The 12,280-nt window shown below is 46.5% G+C and overlaps 1 protein-coding gene across 1 annotated transcript in view; it reads right to left on the reverse strand.

The window, feature by feature from the left end:
* Positions 1 to 12,280, reverse strand: part of MCHR2 (melanin concentrating hormone receptor 2) — a 517,075-nt gene that overhangs the window by 78,875 nt on the left and 425,920 nt on the right. The gene's annotated exons all lie outside the window — the stretch shown is intronic.

Below are 12,280 nucleotides of genomic sequence, written 5' to 3' on the forward strand. Positions count from 1 at the left end.
TTTTTTGACACGTTACTGGACGCTCATGCGCAATGCCAATAGGCTTATGCGTCCTTTTGAGGAGGTGACAAACCTAGTCAGTCGCACCGAAGGCATCATTAGCGACATCATCCCATTTGTTTTCTTCCTGGAGCGTGCCCTGCAAAGAGTGCTGGATCAGGCTGTAGATGAGCGTGAAGAGGAAGAGGAAGAGGAAGAGTTATGGTCACCATCACCACCAGAAACAGCCTTGTCATCATCGCTTGCCAGACCTGCAGCAACGCTGCAAGAGGAGTATGAGGAAGAGGAGTCAGAGGAGGAATGTTGCTTTGAGGAGGAGGAAGACCAACCACAGCAGGCATCCCAGGGTGCTTGTTGTTGTCACCTATCTGGGACCCGTGGTGTTGTACGTGGCTGGGGGGAAGAACAGACCGTCAATTATATCAGTGAGGAGGAGGAACGGGAAATGAGTAGCTCGGCATCCAACCTTGTGCAAATGGGGTCTTTTATGCGGTCATGTCTGTTGAGGGACCCTCATATAAAAAGGATGAAGGAAAACAACCTGTACTGAGTGGCCACGCTACTAGACCCCCGGTATAAGCAGAAAGTGGTGGAAATGTTACCAAATTACCAGAAGTCAGAAAGGATGTAGCAGTTAAAAACCAAACTAAAAAAATATGCTTTACACAGCTTATAAGGGGGATGTCACAGCACAACGGGAATCTAACAGGGGAAGAGGGGAAAGTAATCTTCCTCCTACCATGACCACGGCGGCAAGGACAGGACGCTTTACAGATGTGTTGTTTATGGAGGACATGCAGAGCTTTTTCAGTCTTACACACACGCCACAGCCCTTCGGGATACAGCCTTAGAGAACGACTCGACCGTCAGGTAGCAGACTACCTCGCCTTAACTGCAGATATCGACACTCTGAGGAGCGATGCACCCCTTGACTACTGGGTGTGCAGGCTTGACCTGTGGCCTGAACTATCCCAGTTTCCGATAGAACTTCTGGCCTGCCCCGCTTCAAGTGTCCTGTCAGAAAGGACCTTCAGTGCAGCAGGAGGCATTGTCACTGACAAAAGAAGTCGCCTTGGTCAAAAAAGTGTTGATTACCTCACCTTCATTAAGATGAATGAGGCATGGATCCCGAAGGGACTGACAGTAGCGGATACGTTTGACTAACAAAAGGCCTGATGACATGCCTCGGCCTCAAAATGGTCCCCACGCTGCTGTATTTAATGTCTGCATACCGGATGACTTTCGTGAATTCTCCGCCACCAACTAGGGTTCAAGCCGCAATGTTTTAGTCACCTTTCTGCCTGGAAAACATCAATTTTTCCGGCCGCTAGTGCTGCACTGTGGCTGCAAAAACAAAACAAAAAAAGGCACATACATGTGTCAATTACCCTTCATGATCGGTACCTTGTTGTGGTGAAGGGGCTTGCGTATCACAATGAAGAGATCATCACCTCTATGAGTGTGTTGGCAATGTTGCCACACCCCAGATAAGGCCATTGCTTCAATATGATCAGACTAAAAGCGATCGGCTGGATAATTTTTCATGGAAAAAACATTATTTTTAATTTTTTTAAGTTGTATGGGTTTTTAATACATAAAATAAAAAAATCATAATAAAGTCTCTTAATAGTTTTTTAGAAATAATGCAGACAATTTAAAAAATCCCCATCAATTCCAATACAAAGCAAGTACAGAGCTCAGAACTAAATTATTTCAGGATGCCGTTAATTCCACAATGATTAATCAATTTGACACACTTCCCCGGAGAGGGGACGTAACAGGGATTAAACTGATGAGAATAGTACTACAGAAAATACCACTCATATCGGGTGTAACAGTAAATTCCACGGCGCAGACGCAGTGACCGTGGCGTGGATTCAAACAAAGGGGAGGGAGCAAGCGTTTTTTTTAACTATCTCCCCATTCGAAAAATCAATTCAATTCACCTTTCGGGGACCCTTGGTGTTGTACGTGGCTGGGTGGAGGAAGAAACCTTCAATGACATCAACGGGACATGGCTAGCTTGGTATCCAACCTTGTGCAAATGGGAAGTTTGCGGTTGGGCAAATGGACTGTTTGCGGTTGTTTGCGGTGCATTAAAAGGGGAGTTTGGTCTATCAATGTCTGTAAAGCGGGCGTAACCCTTACACTACCTGATCGATACAACATCATACCTGATCGTATACACACACTGGATGTTTTAAACCACGTTGTTCAAAAAAATGTAGGATTGTTAGGTGATTTATGCTCTTTATGGATTAAAATCCAACTCTGCGTCAACTATGTAATTTTCCATTGGAGTTTTGCCATGGATACCCCTCCGGCATGACACAGTCCATGTGTTAGTCCCCTTGAAACAACTTTTCAATCACTACTGTGGCTAGAAAGAGTCCCTGTGGGTTTTAAAATTTGTCTGCCTATTGAAGTCAATGGCGGTTTGCCCGGTTGCCCGCGAACGGAAAATTTAATGCTCGCAACATCTCTAATGTTGAGTCCATTTCTTGTTTTGTTATGAGGGGCTTGCCTGCTCCGATGGTTCTAGGTTTACCATGGTTGGTAAAGCATAACCCTACTATTGACTGGCGAACAAGACAAATCAGTAGCTGGAGTGAATTTTGTACGGACAACTGTCTGTGCTTCTATCTCAGGGGTGTCAACTACGGTCCTACCTCAGTTTCTCTCTGATTTTGCAGACATATTCTCGGAGGGTGGAGCTCAGGAGCTGCCCCCCTATCGAGAATATGATTGTCCGGTCAATCTCATCCCTGGAGCTAAACTGCCAAAATCTCGGCTATACAACCTTTCCCAACCCGAAAGAGAGGCTATGCGGAAGTATATTGCCGAGATTTTGGCAAAGGGACATATTAGGCCATCCAAGTCCCTTGTGGCCGCCGGATTCTTTTTCGTAAAAAAGAAAGACGGATCACTTAGACCGTGTTTGCATTTCCGGGAATTGAGTCTTATTACGGTCCGTGATCCGTATCTCCTTCCTTTGATTTCTGATCTATTTGATCAAATTGTCGGAGCCAAGGTGTTCTCCGTGTTGGATTTAAGAGGAGCCTAATTTGATCAGAATAAAGGAAGCAGATGAGTGGAAAGCGGCCTTCAATACACCCGAAGGTCATTTCAAGAATCTTGTCATGCCCTTTGGTTTAACTAATGCGCCAGCGGTCTTTCAGCGATTTGTCAATGATATTTTCCATCATTTAATGGTAAGGTTTGTTGTTATTTATCTTGATGACATACTAATTTACTCACCCGATTTGGAGACCCATCAGGATCACGTGAGACACGTGTTGTCGATCCTTCGGGAGAATAAATTGTATGCAAAATTGGAAAAATGTGTATTTGCTGTCCAGGAGCTACTGTTTTTGGGATTCATGCTATCTGACTATGGTTTTCGTATGGACCCTGAAAAGGTCCGGGCGGTACTGGAATGGGACCGGCCTGAGAATCAGAAAGCTCTGATGCGGTTTTTGGGTTGTACCAATTATCACAGAAAATTCATCTTGAATTATTCCACCATTGTAAAACCTTTGACAGATATGACTAATAAAGGCGCCGACCTCTCTGTCTGGTCAGATGAGGCATTACAGGCCTTTTCTGCTATTAAGAAATGTTTTGTGTCTGCTCCCATTCTGATGCAACCTGATGTGGCTCAACCGTTCGTCTTGGAGGTTGATGCATCAGAAGTGGGGGTCGGAGCAGTTCTGTCGCAGGGTCCATCCCCTAGCAAATGGCATCCGTGTGCTTTTTTCTCCAAAAATCTCTCCGCCGCTGAAAGAAATTATGATGTAGGAGATAGAGAATTACTGGCCTTTGAAGAATGGCGTCACTGGTAGAAAGGGGCTACTCATCCTAATACGGTATATACTGACCACAAGAATTTGGCTTACCTGCAGTCTGCTAAACGCCTGAATCCTAGACAGGCTAGGTGGTCACAGTTTTTTACTAGGTTCAATTTTGTGGTCACCTTTCGCCCTGGGGTTAAAAACATCAAGGCAGATGCGTTGTCACAAAGTTTTCCTGGGGGGAGTGATTCGGAGGATCCCCCTCCGATTTTGGCCTATGGGGTGGTGGTTTCTGCTCTGTACCCCGAGTTGGAGATGGAGGTGTTGGGGGCCCAGGAGGAGGCTCCTGATTTCTGTCCTCCAGGCAAGTTGTTTGTTCCTGCTGAACTGCGATACAAGTTGTTTAAGGAACATCATGATACGGTCCTTGCGTGACATCCTAGAAGCAAATCCACCATAGATCTTATTTCCCGGAGATTCTGGTGGCCAGGGTTGCGCAAGGGTGTGGAGAGTTATGTGGCAGCTTGTGAGACCCGTGCACGGACGAAGGTGCCTCACACTAGGCCTTCAGGATCCCTTCTTCCTCTGTCCATCCCATCTCATCCTTGGACGCATTTGTCCATGAACTTTATTACTGATTTACCGAGTTCTTCTGGGAAAACTGTGATTTTAATGGTAGTGGACCGCTTCAGTAAGATGGCTCACTTTATACCGTTAAATAGCTTGCCCAATGCCAAAACTCTTGCTCAGGTTTTTATCGATAACATTTTAAAACTACATCTCATTCTGTAACAGGGCGCCGAAGGTCCATTCGGTCTCTCATCAGCCACAGACCTGCTGCTTAGCTTCGGGAGCGAGGATCTGTGTATAGCCTCATTCCCAGGGCGGCTTTTGCTAGCTGGGAGGCTCCCTGCTCCTAGGTCTGCCTTGAGCACTGAGCTGATCACTCGGTGCTCGACTTGTTTGTCTGTCAGTCATGTGATGCTGGCCACGTCACATGACCCTCACTCCCCACTATAAATACAGGCAGCCTACTGGCTATAGGTTGCCTGTGATTTTGGTCTCTTAGGCTGTGTATTATTATTGTTATTTAGCTTACCTTTGGATTTGACCCTTGATCTGCTTCCTGAACCTTGATGCTACCTCTCGGATTTTGACCTCGGATTGCTTTTGGATTTTGTCTTTGCCTCTTGTACTGACGTGACCTCCTGGACTGACCCCGGCTAGTTGACCCGCCTTGCCCTTCAATTTTTGGTGGTACCTTGCTTGTTCCACCTCTCGGTCCGTTCTAGTGCTACCTCTCAATGGCTGTACGCTTCCCTGCTGTCTCTATCTCTCTGCTTACACTTACTCAGGTCAGGGACTGTTGCCCAGTTGCGCACCGTCACCTAGGGCGGGTGGTGCAAGTAGGCAGGGATACGGGACCAGGTGGCAGCTCAGGGGGTGCACCTCCACTTTATCTTTATACCCGCGACTCTACCCTGTGACAGAATCACAGGCCTTAATTGAGCATGGACCCTCTACAGAGCCTCACCGAACATGTGCAGGGTCTTGCTCAATTAGTGCAGGAACTTGGGGAGAGACTACAGGTTCAGGAGACCATCCGAACTCCCCCCATTCTTACTCCCGCCATGGTTCAGCTAGAACCACACATTAAATTACCAGATCGGTTTTCGGGTGACCGCCAAAGTTTTTTAGCTTTCAAGGAAAGCTGTCAACTTTATTTTCGACTACGTCCTCACTCCTCTGGTCCTGATCCACAAAGGGTTGGTATTATTATCTCCCTGCTTCAAGAGGACCCCCAGGAATGGGCCTTTTCTTTGCCTCCGGATTCCCCTTGTCTTAATTCTGTGGACCTCTTTTTCCAGGCGTTAGGGGTTCTTTATGATGAACCAGACTGAGCCTCTGTGGCAGAATCCAATCTTAAGGCCCTCAATCCCGTGGAGGATTATTGTACGCAGTCCGCAAGTGGTGCGTTCCATCGGGTTGGAACTAACCAGCGCTTAAATGTCAATTTAGGGCAGGCTTGATTGAGAAGTTAAAAGACATGTTGGTTTGTTATCCCTGTCCTGACTCTTTAGAGGAGACCATGACGCTAGCCATCAGACTAGATAGACGGATCAGAGAGAGACAGCAAGATAATTTGTTTTCTCCTCATACCCTTCTTCAACCTGAGGTTGAAGCCAAGATGGAGGCCCACTCGGACGAGCCCATGCAACTCGGGATGATGCGAAGAGAGCTACGCCGTTGTCGGTGCTCTTGTTTTTATTGTGGGGATCCCGACCACTGGATCCGTCAATGTCCTAAAGCTCCGCCTTCTGAAAAGTCATCCAAGTCTGAAGTTTCCAAGGACTAGGTACTCCCGGAGGTGGTAAGAAGTAAATTATTGTTGCCGGTTTCTATTGTCTTTGGAGTCTTACAGGGGTCAGGATATGCCTTTGTGGATTCAGGGTCAGCTTTTAGTTTTATTGATTACAAATTTGTTGAGCAAATGGGAATTCCTATACTAGAATTGTCCACCCCGATCCAGGTTGTAGCCATTGATTCTACCCCCTGCTAGGGGGCACGGTTAAATTCCATACTCCGGAGGTTACCCTGTCTGTGGGGGTCTGCCACTCAGAGAAATGCTCTTTCTTTGTTTTAGAGAATCTTCCTGTTCAGGTAGTCCTTGGTATGCCCTGGCTTCAGCAACACAATCCGGTCATTAACTTGAGTTCAGGCGAGTTAGAGAGATGGGGGCCTAACTGTAGTTCTTGCTTAACCATAATTCAAGCTGGGGTTTCATCAGATATTATTCCTCATTTTATTTCTGATTATTCATATGTTTTTTCCACCACTGAGACAGATACTCTCCCTCCCCATAGGTCTTATGACTGTGCTATCGACTTGGTACCCGAGTCCAAATTTCCTAAAGGACGGATTTATAATATTTCTGGTCCTGAGTGCACGGCCATGAAAGACTATATCCAGGAGAGTCTCAAGGAGGGACATATTAGGCCATCCACCTCTCCCCTGGGAGCAGGATTATTTTTCATTAAAAAGAAGGACGGTGGTCTCAGGCCCTGCATTGACTATAGAAATTTGAATAAAATCACTATTAGAAATCAGTATTCCATCCCGTTGATCCTGATTTGTTTAACCAGATTTTGGGTGCTTTGTGGTTTTCTAAATTTGATTTGAGAGAAGCGTATAACCTAGTTTGTATTAAGGAGGGAGATAAGTGGAAAACTGCTTTTAATACTCCAGAGGGAGACTTTGACTATTTTGTTATGCCATTCGTTCTTTGCAAAGCCCCAGCTGTGTTTCAGAATTTCATGAACAACATTTTTAGAGAACTCATCTCGATGATATTCTTGTCTTTTCACCTGACTGGGATTCTCATGTGTCTCACATCAGATTGGTTCTTAAAATCCTCAGGGAGAAGCATCTGTCCGTTAAATTAGAGAAATGTTTGTTTGGAGTTCAAGAGATTCCTTATCTCGGCTATATTCTTACTGCTCATTCATTTAAAATGGATCCCAGTAAGGTTCAGGCTATCCAAGACTGGGTAAGACCATCCTCCTTAAGGCTACTTTCACACTTGCGTTCGCAATTCCGCTCGTGAGCTCCGTTTGAAGGAGCTCACGAGCGGACGCGAACGCCTCCGTCCAGCCCTGATGCAGTCTGAATGGAGCGGATCCGCTCAGACTGCATCAGTCTGGCGGCGTTCAGCCTCCGCTCCGCTCGCCTCCGCACGAACAGGCGGACAGCTGAACGCTGCTTGCAGCGTTCAGCTGTCCGCCTGGCCGTGCGGAGGCGTGCGGATCCGTTCAGACTTACAATGTAAGTCAATGGGAACGGATCCGCTTGAAGATGAGCCCATATGGCTCAATCTTCAAGCGGATCCGTCCCCCATTGACTTTACATTGAAAGTCTGAACGGATCCGCTCAGGCTACTTGCGAACTTAGAAATTTTTCTAAGTTATTAATGCAGACGGATCCGTACTGAACGGAGCCTCCGTCTGCATTAATATGATCGGATCCGTTCAGAACGGATCCGATCAAGCGCAAATGTGAATGTAGCCTAACTGGCAAGTTACTGGCCATAAAATGGGCATTTGAGGAATGGAGGCCTTCTTTAGAAAGGGCTAGACACCTTATTACTGTCCTCACCGATCATAAGAACTTAGTCCTAGACAAGCCAGATGGGCCCTGTTTTTTACTCGTTTTAATTTTTCTGTTACTTTCAGACTAGGTAGTAAAAATATTAAGGCAGATGCCTTATCCCGGAGTTTTAATGCCGCCCAACCTCCTGACACCCCCCGGTAAACCCATCTTGCCGGCAAGCATCTTTGTGGCAGCAATTTCTGCGGATCTTTCCTCTGAGATTCAACAGGCTCAGCAACTTGCTCCTCCACAAACACCGGCATATAAGTTATTTGTTCCTGAGTGCTTTCGTTTTCAATTATTGGGTGAATGTCATGACTCCGTGCTCTCTGGTCATCCAGGTATTGCTGCTTCTAAGGAATTGCTGCTGAGGTCTTTCTGGTGGCCCACTTTGTCTAAGGATGTACGGTCTTATGTTTTGGCTTGCGATGTTTATGCCAGGTCTAAGACCCCGAGAACACTTCCCGCTGGTGAACTACAACCACTACCCATTCCCTGCAAGCCATGGTCTCACATTTCCATGGATTTTATTTCTGATTTGCCCACTTCTGAGGGATAATCAGTTGTGTGGGTAGTGGTTAACCATTTTAGCAAGATGGTGCACTTTGTTCCTCTAAGTAAGCTCCCTGATGCGAAGACCTTAGCATCCTTGTTCATTGAACATGTGGTACGTCTGCATGGGGTCCCTGAGAATATAGTCTCTGATAGAGGCGCTCAGTTTGTTTCTGGTTTCTGGAGGGCTTTTTGTCGAAGATGCGACATCTCTTTATCCTGTTCGTCTGCTTTCCATCCATAGACCAATGGGGAGACGGAACGGTTAAATCAGGCAGTGGAGCTTTTTCTAAGGTGCTATGTATCACATAACCAACTCTTATGGGTGAGATACCCCCCGTTGGCAGAATTCGCTATTAACAATCAAGTTAATTCTTTCACAGGGGTGTCTCCCTTTTTTTGTAACAGTGGTTTGCATCCTTTTGTTCTAGTCCCTCTGTATCCTCACTCAACCTGCAGGCAGATTCTTTTCCCTCTAGACTGTGCACAGTCTGGGCACAGGTTCAAACGAACCTGGAAAAGGCCCAGGAAACCCAGTATAAACATGCCAATAAGAGACGTTCCAAGGGGGTAAATTTTGTACTTGGTGATAAGGTGTGGTTGTCGACTAAGAATCTTGCTTTGAAATAGTTTTCTAGGAAATTCTCTCTGCGTTTCATTGGACCATACAATATTATTGAAGGTGTTAATCCAGTGTCCTTTAGACTTAAGCTACCCGACTCCTTTCGTATTCATGATGTGTTTCATGCTTAAGAGATATGTGTCACCAGTGGTTCTGGTTAAAAAACCTCCTCCACCTGTGGAGGTTGAAGGTCAGGTGGAATTCATCATCTCTAGAATTATTGATCTTAGAAAGGTTAGGAACTCCTTTCAATACCTGGTCCACTGGAAAGGCTATGGACCTGAGGAGAGGTCTTGGGTCCCAGCTACTAAGATCCACACCCCGAGGCTCATCAAGAAGTTTCATGATGAGCATCCTGGGAGATTTGTACCCAAAGGCTTGGGTCCGGTGGCCCATCGTAAAAGAAGGGGGTACTGTAACAGGGCGCCGAAGGCATACTTGGTCTCCCATCAGCCGCAGACCTGCTGCTTAGCTTCGGGAGTGAGGATCTGTGTTAAGCCTCATTCCCAATGGCGGCTTTTGCTAGCTGGGAGGCTCCCTGCTCCTAGGTCTGCCTTGAGCGCCGAGCTGATCACTCGGTGCTCGACTTGTTTGTCTGTCGGTCGTGTGACGCTGGCCGCGTCACATGACCCTCACTCCCCACTATAAATACAGGCAGCCTGCTGGCTGCAGGTTGCCTGTGATTTTGGTCCCTTAGGCTGTGTATTATTGTTATTTAGCTTACCTTTGGATTTGACCCTTGATCTGCTTCCTGACACCTCTTCTGCCTGCTCCCTGAACCTTGATGCTACCTCTCGGATTTTGACTTCGGCTTGCTTTTGGATTTTGTCTTTGCCTCTTCTCTTGTACTGACGTGATCTCCTGGACTGACCCCGGCTAGTTGACCCGCCTCGCCCTTCCATTTTTGGTGGTACCTTGCTTGTTCCACCTCTCTGTCAGCTCTAGTGCTACCTCTCATTGGCTGTCTGCTTCCCTGCTGTCTCTATATCTCTGCTTGAACTTACTCAGGTCAGGGACTGTCGCCCAGTTGCGCCCCGTCACCTAGGGCGGGTGGTGCAAGTAGGCAGGGACTGGGTGGCAGCTCAGGGGGTGCACCTCCACTCTATTTTTATACCCACGACTCTACTCCATGACAGCATTCCCTCTGATGTGGTGTCTGATAGGGGGACGCAATTTGTTTCCAGGTTTTGGAGGGCGTATTGCTCTCGTCTGGGAATTCAACTGTCTTTCTCTTCAGCTTTTCATCCCAGTCGAATGGTCAGACAGAGCGCACTAACCAAAACCTGTTGCCGAAAACCAGGATGACTGGTCCTCGTTTTTGTCTTTAGCCGAATTTGCCTTGAATAACCGTAGACAGGAGTCTACTGATAAGTCGCCATTTTTTGGCGCATATGGTTTTCACCCACAGTTTGGTACTTTTTCTGGGACTGGATCTTCTGGAATGCCAGAAGAGGAGAGATTCTCTTCCGCCTTGTCGTCTATCTGGCGGAAGAGCCAAGTTAATTTGGAAACGATGGGTGAAAGATATAAACAGATGGCTGACAGGAAACGTATGACTGGTCCGGACCTGTGTGTGGGTGATTCAGTGTGGTTGTCCACTAAAAACATTAAGCTCAAGGTACCATCTTGGAAACTGGGTCCAAGATTTATTGGCCCTTACAAAATCTCTGCTGTGGTTAACCCGGTGGCGTTCCGTCTGGATCTTCCGCAGACCTGGAAGATCCATAATGTGTTTCACAGGTCCTTACTGAAGAAACATGTGGAACCATCTCCATTGCCACCTCCTCCTGTCCTGGTGGATGGAAATTTAGAGTTTGAGATATCTAGGATTCTCGACTCACGTGTTCTTTGGGGTTCCCTCCAGTACCTAGTGCACTGGAAGGGATACGGTCCCGAGGAAAGAATGTGGATTCCGGCTTCTGATGTTAGTGCTAGCCACCTGGTGAGGGCCTTTCACAGGGCACACCTGGAGAAAGTTGGTCCGGGGTGTCCGGAGGTCATCCGTAGAAGGGGGGGTACTGTCACGCCTTGCCCTGTGAATGTTCGGAGATCTGCCAGGCTGGCTGCACATGCTTGACTCGTCTCTTTGTTTTGGTTTGAGTTGAGCTGGATCCACCTTCCCTCAGGTGTACTGGGTTGATTGTTAGTGAGGCTATTTATTCCTCCTTCTACCAGTGGCATGTGCGGGTTATAGTTCATTCCTGTGGGCTTTGAATGTGTTGTGGATTGTCTGCTGCAGCTTAGCTTAAGATAAATCCTCTATGTTTCTTCCCTTGTTTTCTTTTGTCTAGGCCTCTAGGGAGACGCTTGCTTCCTCCTGCTTGAGGAAGCAGATGGCCTCTTCCCCTTTCCCTTCTGCTCAGGGTTGCCCCAGCGTATATAGACGTAGGCACGAGGGCATGTGCATATCCACCATAAGGTTATGCACATGTGCATAGCAGTATAGGATAGCTTCAGGGATCGCTAGGAGGTGACCCTTTCTCTCTAGCTTTTGGGCCTAGTCTATTGTTCTGTTTTCCCTGTGTTTGATTATTTCCCTGCTGATATACTTTCCGAGACACAAAGCCATACACATTTTCATACATATTGGCTGTTTCAGTTATTGAGACTGGCCATACATCTTCAATGATACTGAGTGATGGATGAAAGATTTTTCTGGAAATGTTCTTTGAGAGAAAGATCTTTCATCTAATGAAATGTCTTTCGTCTGTCTATCAGACAAAAACTTCCAACACAGCCTATTTCTATTCAGGCAATGATGGTCTATCATTGGTCGGCTAAAACAATAGTTCATTGTTCAGTTCTTCACATGAAGAATGATCATTTTAGTTGAAATTGTTCATTATTATCAACTTTAGACTGATGTGTCTGGGTACCTTCACTGGGTTTAGAAGTAAGCAAGCAATGCTCCTTCAAGCAAGGCGTATAATCTAATATTATTTCATCGTTTTCCCATTATTTTTGGACTCTAAATCTTGTTATGTGTAAAGCATTATCATGAGAAAGCAGTATTCACAGCAAATTGCAGATATATATATTTTTCACAGCAGGATATGGATGACCACCAGTAATAGTTTCCTTACAGGGCATGTATCTATAGAGTACACTCACATCAGAGCAGCACCTTTCACAGAAAGCGGAGTGCCAGCGGTTCAGATGTATCCCAACA

The sequence above is a fragment of the Bufo gargarizans genome, chromosome 4 (assembly GCF_014858855.1).
Source record: "Bufo gargarizans isolate SCDJY-AF-19 chromosome 4, ASM1485885v1, whole genome shotgun sequence".
Classification (NCBI taxonomy): domain Eukaryota; kingdom Metazoa; phylum Chordata; class Amphibia; order Anura; family Bufonidae; genus Bufo; species Bufo gargarizans.